The sequence below is a fragment of the Hyla sarda genome, chromosome 1, assembly GCF_029499605.1.
Source record: "Hyla sarda isolate aHylSar1 chromosome 1, aHylSar1.hap1, whole genome shotgun sequence".
NCBI classification, from domain to species: domain Eukaryota; kingdom Metazoa; phylum Chordata; class Amphibia; order Anura; family Hylidae; genus Hyla; species Hyla sarda.
This window is the reverse complement of record NC_079189.1, coordinates 609,507,898-609,520,152: the sequence shown is the minus strand read 5'-3', so window position 1 is coordinate 609,520,152 and position 12,255 is coordinate 609,507,898. Positions and strand designations below refer to the sequence as shown.

The window sequence follows — 12,255 nt, the reverse complement described above, 5'->3', positions numbered from 1 at the left end:
CTATAATACTATAATACATGTATATACTATAATACTATAATACATGTATATACTATAATACTATAATACATGTCTATACTATAATACTATAATACATGTATATACTATAATACTATAATACATGTATATACTATAATACTATAATACATGTATATACTATAATACAGACATTTAGTGTATTTTGTCCTGTTATTGTCGGTGTCCATACATCTTCTTATCCACATAGACACCTACAGTCACCGTCCTCTGACATATGATTAATCGCTACGCTGATCATGTGACTCCTTGACCCCTCCCTCCTCCATGTGACTGATCACCTGACTGTGACATCATCACAGGTCCTGTTAGTACACTTACTGTACAACTCTGAGGAAGGAGGTATGTAGATATATATATATATATATATATATATATATATATATTTATTTCTTTATTTTGTGTGTGTGTGTAAATATATGTCTGTGTGTATATATATATATATGTATGTGTACAGGGCCATTTGAAGGAATTTGGTGGCCCCAAGCAAAATGGACATGGAGGCCCCCCCCCCTTTGATGTTCACGCACGTCACGCTCTAGGGCGTCAGGCGTCAGGACATAGTAACGCCGGCCCTTGAATTCTGGGAGCGCAACGTGAGCGAACGTCGATACCATGCACATTAGGTGCAGCATAGTTCTCCCCACATTAGGCCGGTGCATTGCCGTGGAATGAGATTTGCCATAGAATGAGATGGTCCGCCTCCATCACATCCTATTGGCTCTCTCTTGTCACGTGACATATTTAAACGTCACGCATCCATGCGCACAGTAGTGTCAGTTTGGCTATCACAGGGAGAGGATCTCCTCACCCTGTGATAGCTGAAGCTGTACGGAGCTCTCATGGCCTCTGTGGCCCGAAGTTCACACATGTTCGCAGCTCATACGGCTGCCTCATATACATTTACTCTATTATTACATGTACTGTTGATCCACAGCGCTATGGGGATCCCTATGCCCGATGGCGCTATCATCAGTGTGCGTCCCCGCGAGCGCCCCACGCCCGCAGCTCCCCTCCCCGTCCCCGCAGCTCTACTCCCCGTCCCCCGCAGCTGTACTCCCCGTCCCCCGCAGCTGTACTCCCCGTCGCCCGTAGCTCTACTCCCCGTCCCCCGCAGCTGTACTCCCCGTCCCCCGTAGGTCTACTCCCCGTCCCCTGTTAACGCTCAGGGAGCGATCCACAGCGCTAAGGGGATTCCTATGCCCGATGCCGCTGTCATCAGTGTGCGTCCCCGCGAGCGCCCCACGCCCGCAGCTGTACTCCCCGTCCCGTTAACGCTCAGGGAGCGGGGAACAGAAAGTAGAGCATCGGGCGCAGGTAAAGTAGTACTGCGCATGCGCAGCACTACGCGAATAACTTACAAGTGACTACAGCTCTGATGGGACAGTCAGGAGAATACACAATGATATCAGTGACCTGAGTGACATCTTCTGCCTTGAGTGACATCTTCTCTGTTATCTTTTCTTCTTCATCTGGTCCAGAGACCAGGTCTTCCTCCAGCTCCATCTTCTCTGCAGAGTCTGACATCCAGGCATCATTGGCTCCTCATCCTCTGCATGAAGACAGTAATCATTATAACCTTGCCAGAAAGTGTACCCTAAATAAAATACTGCCCCACACTGTACCCTGAATATAATACTGCTATACACTGTACCCTGAATATAATACTGCCCCACACTGTACCCTCTGAATATAATACTGCTATACACTGTACCCACTAAATATAATCCTGCCCCACACTGTACCCTGAATATAATACTGCTATACACTGTACCCTGAATATAATACTGCCATACACTGTACCCTCTGAATATAATACTGCTATACACTGTACCCACTAAATATAATCCTGCCACAAAATGTACCCTGAACATAATACTGCTATACACTGTACCCTGAATATAATACTGCCACACACTGTACCCCTGAATACAATACTGCCATACACTGTACCCACTGAATATAATCCTGCCACAAACTGTACCCTGAATATAATACTGCTCTACACTGTACCCTGAATATAATACTGCCATACACTGTACCCTCTGAATATAATACTGCTATACACTGTACCCACTAAATATAATCCTGCCACACAATGTACCCTGAACATAATACTGCTATACACTGTACCCTGAATATAATACTGCCACACACTGTACCCCTGAATACAATACTGCCATACACTGTACCCACTAAATATAATCCTGCCACAAACTGTACCCTGAACATAATACTGCCCCACACTGTACCCTGAATATAATACTGCTATACACTGTACCCTGAATATAATACTGCCATACACTGTACCCTCTGAATATAATACTGCTATACACTGTACCCACTAAATATAATCCTGCCACAAACTGTACCCTGAACATAATACTGCCCCACAATGTACCCTGAATATAATACTGCCACACACTGTACCAACTAAAATTAATACTGCCACACACTGTACCCTTAATATAATACTGCCACACACTGTACCCTGAATATAATACTGCCCCACACTGTACCCTGAATATAATACTGTCCCACACTATACCCTGAATATAATACTGCCACACACTGTACCCTGAATATAATACTGCCCCACACTGTACCCTAAATAAAATACTGCCCCACACTGTACCCTGAATATAATACTGCTATACACTTAACCCACTAAATAAAATACTGCCACACACTGTACCCTGAACATAATACTGCCACACACTGTACCCTGAATATAAAACTGCTATACACTGTACCCTGAATATAATACTGCTACACATTGTACCCACTAAATATAATCCTGCCCCACACTGTACCCTGAATATAATACTGCCACACACTGTACCCTGAATATAATACTGCCCCACACTGTACCCTGAATATAATACTGCCATACACTGTACCCTGAATATAATAATGCCACACACTGTACCCTGAATATAATACTGCCATACACTGTACCCTGAATATAATACTGCCATACACTGTACCCTGAATATAATACTGCCATACACTGTACCCTGAATATGATACTGCTATACACTATACCCAATAAATATAATACTGCCCCACACTGTACCCTGAATATAATACTGCTATTCACTGTACCCACTAAATATAATACTGCCCCACACTGTACCCTAAATAAAATACTGCCCCACACTGTACCCTGAATATAATACTGCCATACACTGTACCCTGAATAAAATACTACTATAACCAGGGGTTATGGGGGGGTGATGAGGAGAGGTGCAGGGGGGGCACCTCTCATCACCCCCATAACACCCCTCCCTGCATCTCTTATCACCCCCATAACACCCCCTGCACCTCTCATGACCCCCATAACACCCCTGCACCTCTCATGAACCCCATACCACCCCCATAACATTCCCCATAACACCCCTGCACCTCCTATCACCCCCATAACACCCCTGCTCCTCTTATCACCCCCATGACACCTCTGCACCTCTCATCACCCCCATAACACCCCCCTTAACACCCCTGCACCTCTTATCACCCCCATAACACCCCTGCTCCTCTTATCACCCCCATGACACCCCTGCACCTCTCATCACCCCCATAACACCCCCCATAACATTCCCCATAACACCCCTGCGCCTCTTATCACCCCCATAACACCCCTGCTCCTCTTATCACCCCCATGACACCCCTGCACCTCTTATCACCCCAACACCCCTGCACCTCTTATCTTGTTGAGGTTGGTAAAGTTGAAGTGCACCATGGTGGGATTTGTTGTTTGGGGTCAATTGCAGAGCCATGAGCAATATCAGAGCCATGAGCAAAGTCGTAGGCTGTGTCAGGGCATACTGGGAGTTGCAGTTATTAACTCCAACTCCCAGAATGCTTTGATACAGCCTATGGCTCTGCAGCTGTCTCAAACCAAAACTACAACTCCCAGCATGTTGCATTATATGGTAGTATAGTATGTTATAGTGCAACATGCTGAGAGTTGTAATTTTGGGTTGGGTCAGCTGCAAGAGCCATAGGCTGTATCAGGGCATTCTGGGAGTTGGAGTTAATAACAAGTTTGAAGAAGGGCGGGGTCTCCGCATGTTACCCACAGCAGATTTTCGCCAGTGGAATCTTAGCTGTTGAAAATCTGCCACAGACCTATAGGGTCTGTGGCGGATTTTTAATAGTGGAGATTCTGCTGCGGGTAGCATGCGGGGATCCCGCTAAAAATTAGCAGCTGAAAATCTGCAGCAAAATACGCACAAAAATCCGCTCGTGTGAGTGAGCCCTTGGGGTATGTTCACGTGTGTATTTTCTGCTGCAGATTTGCTGTAGCAGATTTGGCTACCCCCTTGAAGTCATGGGGAAGTAAATGTGCAGCAGATCTGCATCAAAAATACGCACTTGTGAATGCACCCTTAGGGTGCATTCACACGGGCGTATTTGTCAGCGGATCCGCAGCTGTATGGTATACAGATCCTGTGTGCAGCTGATATCTACCATTATATGGTCCTGTATATAATCACTTATATGGCTTACAGATCCTGGTATCTACCTCTATATGGTCCTGTATATAATCACTTATATGGTATACAGATCCTGTGTGCAGCTGATATCTACCGTTATATGGTCCTGTATATAATCACTTATATGGTATACAGATCCTGTGTGCAGCTGATATCTACCGTTATATGGTCCTGTATATAATCACTTATATGGCTTACAGATCCTGGTATCTACCTCCATATGGTCACTGTATGAAGGAATAATAGTCTGTGTACAGATTTTATTCAGTAACAGTAGGGTCACTGTGTGATGTATAGTGTGTTCCTAATGCATCTGTATTATTTGGCCCTTGTATTATGTTTATACTGGTATTATTGGTATTGTTAGTCTGTGTATAGTGGTTTTTACTCAGTATGGTGTTATTATCCAGTCTTTCAGTCTATTGGTAATGTTGGTCCTGATACTCTGGATTTGATCAGTAACAGTACGATGGTAATATGTATGGTGATAATATTCCTCCTTGTATACTGGTATTATTGGTAATGCTGGTCTTAGTATACAGGATTTGCTCAGTAACAGTATGAAAGTAATATGTATGGTAATAATATTCCTCCTAGTATACTGGTGTTATTGGTAATATTGGTCTCAGAATACAGGATTTGGTCAGTAACAGTATGATGGTAATATGTATGGTGATAATATTCCTCCTTATATACTGGTATTATTATTACTGGTATTATTGGGCTCAGTATACACAATTTGGTCAGTAACAGTATGAAGGTAATATGTATGGTAATAATATTCCTCCTAGTATACTGGTGTTATTGGTAATATTTGGCTCAGAATACAGGATTATTTTTTTTTATAATTTATCTTTATTTACTTGTAGAAAATGACATATTTCTATGTACAATATTGATACTATAGTAGGATAAAACACAAGACAGAGCTTCTCATTGGGCAGTATGTTTTGTATGGTTGGCACTACAGGTGAGTCGCATAGGCGGATCACTCACCTTGTAAGGTTGTGTTTGGCACACAGCAACCTTGAGAGCCTTTTGATGTATTCAGAGTTAGCAGGGTGGCGGTGCAGCCGTCCGGGTATTTCGAGTGTATCCTCACTCGATAGTAGATTCAGTAAGTAGTAGATAAAAATTTCCGGGTGATCGGCGCAATCCACATGACGTACAAAATACAAAGTATGCTGGTAAAAAATCCAAAGGTTCTTTTATTTGCTTGCGTCAGATGCGTTTCAAGGTTTCATACCTCTTTTTCAATGACTACAGCAGTGATCTGATGATCTGTGATCACTGCTGTAGTCATTGAAAAAGAGGTATGAAACCTCGAAACGCGTCTGACGCAAGCAAATAAAAGAACCTTTGGATTTTTTACCAGCATACTTTGTATTTTGTACGTCATGCGGATTGCGCCAATCACCCGGAAATTTTTATCTACTACTTACTGTATGTACAATATTGATGAAAAGAAAAATCCCCCCCCCCCCTTTACATTCATCTTCCGGAGGAATAGGAAGCAGGAGGACACCCGTCCCTTCCCATAGCTCTTTCCTTATACAATCTTACTTTTAGCTTTCCCTTTATTAACCAATACTATTTATTTTTCCATTGGGTATGTGTCCCCCTGGGTTCCCACCCCTCTAACAATCAAATACCTTATTATTACCCCAAAAAAGAAAAAAAAAAGTTTAAATGAATTCCTCCTCCCCTCTCCCCCTCCTATCCTTTTCCATCCTTTCAGTATCCCCGTCAATCAACCACTTCCATTCTTCTACCCCTGGTACATTTGGTGCCAACCATCTTCTATCTATCAGTAGTCTAGCATAGAAAAGCATCTCTAATAATCTTCTTTCTTTTCCTTTTTGTTATTTTACTGTCGTCCCCTAGTATCATCAATGCTAAGTTATCTTTTATTTTGAATCCTATCTTCTCTTTTATGCCTTTTTATTATTTTCCTCCAATACTCTTGAATTTCCTCACATTCCTGTATTATGTGCATAAACCCCGCGTCTTCTTTTTTGCATCTTGGGCCGTTACTACGCTCCCTCTTCCCGATCCTAAATAAAAACTTTGGTGTGCAATAAATTCTATATACAATATTCCATTGTATTCATTGGTGATCTAGACTCTGGGATGTACCGTATTTACCGGCGTATAAAACACACTTTTAAAACTTAAATTCAAGGCAAAAGTCTGTTATACGCCGATAAATCTTTTTGTCACTGATTTAAAGCGGCCGCAGCAGCGTCTGCTTGTTAAGGATTAGCAGCCTGGCCGCGGCCACTTTAAATCAGTGACCAGCACGCGGCTACCGCTTTGTTTTGTTTTTATTTTCTTCCCCTTCCCCCCTGCTTTTTATTGTATTGTTTTTTGTTTTTTTTTTTATCTTCCTTACCTAGCTGCGCTCGGCAGGCCGGGTCCGGTGTCGGGTCTTGCGGGCTGCGGTCAGTGAAGCAGGATGAGTGACGCTGCACAGCGTCAGGGACGTCACTCATCATTTGCTGCAGCCGCCGCTGGTCAGTGTGGTCGCAGCAACTGCAGCCATTAGAATAGTCACAGCGGCAGCACCATTGAATGAGTGACGTCCCCGATTGTGCAGCTCCGCTGCACAATCAGGGACGTCACTCATTCAATGGTGCTGCCGCTGTGACTATTCTAATGGCTGCGGCCACACTGACCAGCGGCGGCTGCAGCGAATGATGAGTGACGTCCCTGACGCTGTGCAGCGTTACTCATCCTGCTTCACTGACCGCAGCCCGCAAGACCCGACACCGGACCCGGCCTGCTGAGCGCAGCTAGGTAAGGAAGATGGGGGAAAAATATATATATCAAAAACAGGGGGGGAAAGGGCATGATGAGACAGTGGGGGCATGATGAGACAGTGGGGGCATGATGAGACAGTGGGGGAATGATGAGACAGTGGGGGAATGATGAGACAGTGGGGGAATGATGAGACAGTGGGGGAATGATGAGACAGTGGGGGCATGATGAGACAGTGGGGGCATGATGAGACAGTGGGGGAATGATGAGACAGTGGGGGAATGATGAGACAGTGGGGGAATGATGAGACAGTGGGGGAATGATGAGACAGTGGGGGCATGATGAGACAGTGGGGGCATGATGAGACAGTGGGGGAATGATGAGACAGTGGGGGCATGATGAGACAGTGGGGGCATGATGAGACAGTGGGGGAATGATGAGACAGTGGGGGCATGATGAGACAGTGGGGGCATAATGAGACAGTGGGGGCATGATGAGACAGTGGGGGCATGATGAGACAGTGGGGGAATGATGAGAGGGTAAGGGGTGGGGATGGGTGTAAATGTGGCACAGGGGCTGATAAAAGGGGAGGAATGATGTGGCACTGGAAGGTGGGACCAAACTGAAGTTCAGGCAAAATCAAAGTTAGAGGGATGATGTGGCATTTAGTCTGTCATTTATCTTATATGTAGTTTGTTTTTTTTGCTTAAATTTCTCTATTAAAACGGGGGTGCGTGTTATACACCAGTGCGTGTTATACACGATAAATATGGTAATTTTTACATTCCTAAATATTTTCATCCAGTTGCACTTATTTGTCTCCCCCATCTCCTGTTGCCATTGTTGAAAACATTTATGTTTTAGGTTACTCTTTTTATTTATCCTTATGGCCTGATATATTTTTGCTATCACTTTTCTCCCAATTTTTTCTTCCTCTATACTACTTATTTCCATTCCTTTTGTGATCTGTATTTTCCCCTCTCTCAGTGATCTAATAAGGGCCTTCTTTAGAAACTCAAATTCGAGCCATACACCAATACCCAATTTAAACTCTTCCCTCACCTCACTCCAAATTCTTATTTTACCATTTTTCCATACATCTCTAATTTGTTTACATCCTCCCTTATATAAATTATTCATTCCCATTTTAGCCACCTCCCTCAAATGTATTAAGCCAAATTGGTGCTGTTTCTAATATTCCTTCTACTCTTATCTCCTTTTTAAAATTTTCCCATGTCTTACTTATCCCTCTAATCATTCTATTTTTTTTCCATTCTCCCTCATTTAATTGCCCTGACTCGAGTACCTGAACTATGTTTTTGTAGTTTCCTTTAGTGTTCTCTACTATATTTTTAAATAATCCAAATCTTCTCCATTCCACCAAATAATACATTTGACTTGCTAGATAATATCCTTGTATATCTGGGAATTTTAATCCCCCTTTTCTCTTTCTTGACACAGGTAATCTAACTTTATCCGGGTTCTTTTCCTTCCCCATATTAGGGCGTTAAACATAGCTATTATCTTACTAAAAATACCTTTTTCACTCCAAATAGGAGCCATACCAAATATATACAAAAGCATTGGTAAAACTATAGATTTAATAATAAATCTAGATTTTCCTAGCTAATGTGACGGAAAATATTAGTTATATGAAGACAGGAGGCGAGTATCTTGCATTAATCTTTCTTCTTTAATGCCCATAGCAGAATTTTTATACAATTTTAAAACGTATATTAAAGAAAAAATCTTCAAAACTACAACTCCCAGCAGCCCTTTGGACTCTCTTCACCCCTCCCAGCTCGACTGGCTCCTATATAAAGGGCTGTCTGGGACATCTCCTCCTCTTTCTTTATGCGGCATCCAGCACAGCAGACTCCATATGAAGAACAGGAACTGCCACCTGATGATGCTTCTTGACAACGTGGTCAACAGGACCGTCGTGACCTGAACGAACTGGAACAAAAACCCGATGAACAACGGATCAGGAACATATCAGCCTCCTTGCAGAAGGTGAAAGACTTTCTCTTCAATAACCTGGAAAGACAAAAAAGAACACCATGATAGGGTTGGGTCGGGAGGGAAGATACTCGCCTCCTGTCTTCATATAACTAATATTTTCCGTCACATTAGCTAGGAAAATCTAGATTTATATATCAGACAGGAGGCTCATATCTTGCAAGTTCAAAGCTTACCAAGATAAGTAGGAATCAGAATCATAAAACAGACATAGATACATGTTCTTCGGGTCGAAAATAAAACTGACGGAAAGTGGTCTGGGACGACCAGTCGGCGGCCAGTAAGAGATCCGACAGAGAACCTCCTGATATAACAACCTTAGTGGCCATAGCCCCTCTAGAGGAGTGGGCGCCAAATAAGGATACATCAATCCCCGCCATCTCCATGGCTAGACGAACCCACCGAGCCAATGTAGCCGAGGAGACCGGGAGATGAGGTTGGACATAAGAGATGAGTAATTGAGTATGACTAGTAGATCGGAGAGGTGCTGTTCGCGTCTCATACTCCTGAAGACATCGAACCACACATAGTTTGGGATGAGCCGGAAAAAACGGATAAAAGACGGATTGAAGACCCGTCTTAGTCCTGCGGACAACCGAAAACTGAACACCTCCAGGCGAGAATTGACGCCGAGAGACATCTAAAGCTCGAACATCCGATACCCTTTTGATAGAGACCAGACATAAGAGAACGGTCAGTTTTACTGAAAGAAGCTTCAAAGAAAGATCCTTGTTATCTTCCCATGAAGAAAACATATCTAGCACGCGGGAAACATCCCACGTAGCTTGATATTTAGGGCGAGGAGGACGCTTAAATTTGATTCCCCGTAAGAGTCTGCAAACTAAAGGATGTTTGCCCACCGGTAAGGAATCCACCGGATAGTGGTATGCAGAAATAGCTGATCTATAAACATTTATAGAACTATAAGATTTGCCTGAATCGAATGCGTTGGCTAGGTAGTTGACTACCGCCTGCACAGGTGCCTGAACGGGACTAATCTCCCGTTGATCACACCAACGCACCCAGAGTCCCCATGCAGATCGATACGCCGATCTAGTCCCTGGGGCCCAGGCCAGGGCGAGGAGATTTCTAGCTGATTCAGAAAGATCATTACCTGATGTCGGCACCCCGAAACCAACCAAGCAAGGAGAGGTAGGCTTCCGTCCAGAACTAGAGGGTGAAGACCCTTGTTCGGGTTCGAGAGTAGATGAGGCAGAGGGGGTAACAACCTGGGGAAATCTATCATCATCCCCAACAGAAGGGGGAACCACGGCTGAGTCGGCCACCATGGGGTGATCAACGCTACTGTTGCTTTCTGAGACAGGATCTGGAGAAGAACCTTGGTGATCATCGGAAAGGGGGGAAATGCATAATGTGTCCCTTCCGGCCACCGTTGGTAGAAAGCGTCCACAGCTGACGCCTCTGGATCTGGCCTCCAACTGTAAAACCGAGGTAATTGTCGATTGAGTTGCGAGGCAAAAAGATCCATATAGAATGGACCCCAAAGGTCCTGAAGTGACAGGAAGACTGACCGGTCCAGCGTCCAGTCGCTGGAGTCGATCAAGTAACGGGAATTCCAGTCTGCCACGGAATTGGAGACTCCTGGAATATATTCCGCAATAGGAATAAGGTCGCGAGACAGACAAAAATGCCAGAAGTCGGACGCTATGTCCGCTAACACCCTGGACCTCGAGCCCCCAAGGCGGTTGATGTATTGAACCGCTGCTATGTTGTCCATGCGTAAAAGTACGCAACAATTGGACCTCTGTGATAGAAAGCTCTTGACCGCAAAGAATGCTGCCAAAAGTTCTAGAGCATTGATGTGGAGAAGAGATTCCTCTTCTGACCAAATCCCGCCTGTTGTGTCCTGACCACAGCGGGCTCCCCAGCCTTGCCGACTCGCGTCGGATTCTATGATCACGTCTGGACAAGAGTTGAAAATGGTCTTGCCATTCCACTCCACAGCGTGACGGAGCCACCAACGTAGTTCCTCGACCGACTCCGGACAAAGAGTCACTTCGTCTGCATAACGTAAACCTTGTCGAAGATGAAGGGTCTTGAGGCGCTGTAGTGCCCGATAATGCAGCGGGGCCGGAAAGATCGCCTGAACGGAAGCCGCCAACAAGCCGACCATGCGAGCGATTACCCTCAAGGATACTTGACCCTTGCGTAGGATTGCTCTTATTTCTTTGCGAATGAGGGCCAGTTTTGTTTTGGGTAAACAAAGGACAGCTCTTCTGGTGTCCACCAAAAATCCCAAAAACTCCATCTCTCGTGTTGGGGACAGAACCGATTTTTTGAGGTTTATGAGAAAACCTAGTTCTTCTAACAGAGATACCGTCCAATGACAGTGTAATCTGGCCAGTTCTCTGGAGCCGGCCATGATGAGCAGGTCGTCCAGATAAATTATCAGACGTACCCCTCTGCTCCGGAGAGCTGCCACAACGGGTTTCATCAACTTTGTGAAACACCAAGGGGCGGACGACAGGCCAAATGGAAGGCAAGTAAACTGCCACAGGCGATCGCCCCACCAAAACCTTAGTAATGGTTGTGAGGTCAGATGCATAGGGACTGTGAGGTAAGCATCTTTCAGATCTATTTTCACTAGCCAGTCTCCTATGCATAGAAGGTCGCGTAACAGATGGATGCCCTCCATCTTGAAGTGACGGTAAGTCACATGTTGGTTTAGGTTCCTCAAGTTTATTACGGGGCGGTACCCGCCATCCTTCTTCTTGACTAAGAAGAAGTTGCTTATGAACCCCGGTGACAAGGGGTTTACTTCCCGTACCGCTTGTTTGTCTAGGAGCTCCTGAAGCTCCTCGTCTATAAGGGATTTGTTTATGTCCGAGAAATGAATAGGTTGGGGTGTAAACCTCATGTCTGGCAGGGATTGGAGTTCTATTTGGTAACCTGCCACTGTGTTCAGTATCCACGCGTCTGCTGTAAT

At 44.5% G+C, this 12,255-nt stretch overlaps 1 protein-coding gene across 1 annotated transcript in view; it reads left to right on the top strand.

Annotated features, from left to right (window-relative positions):
- The first annotated feature begins 333 nt into the window (after positions 1-333).
- LOC130300286 (uncharacterized) overlaps positions 334-12,255 on the top strand; it is a 101,150-nt gene continuing 89,228 nt past the window's right edge. Inside the window, 1 exon segment of the mRNA XM_056551534.1 lies at positions 334-378. The gene's annotated coding sequence lies outside the window, so the exon portion shown is untranslated.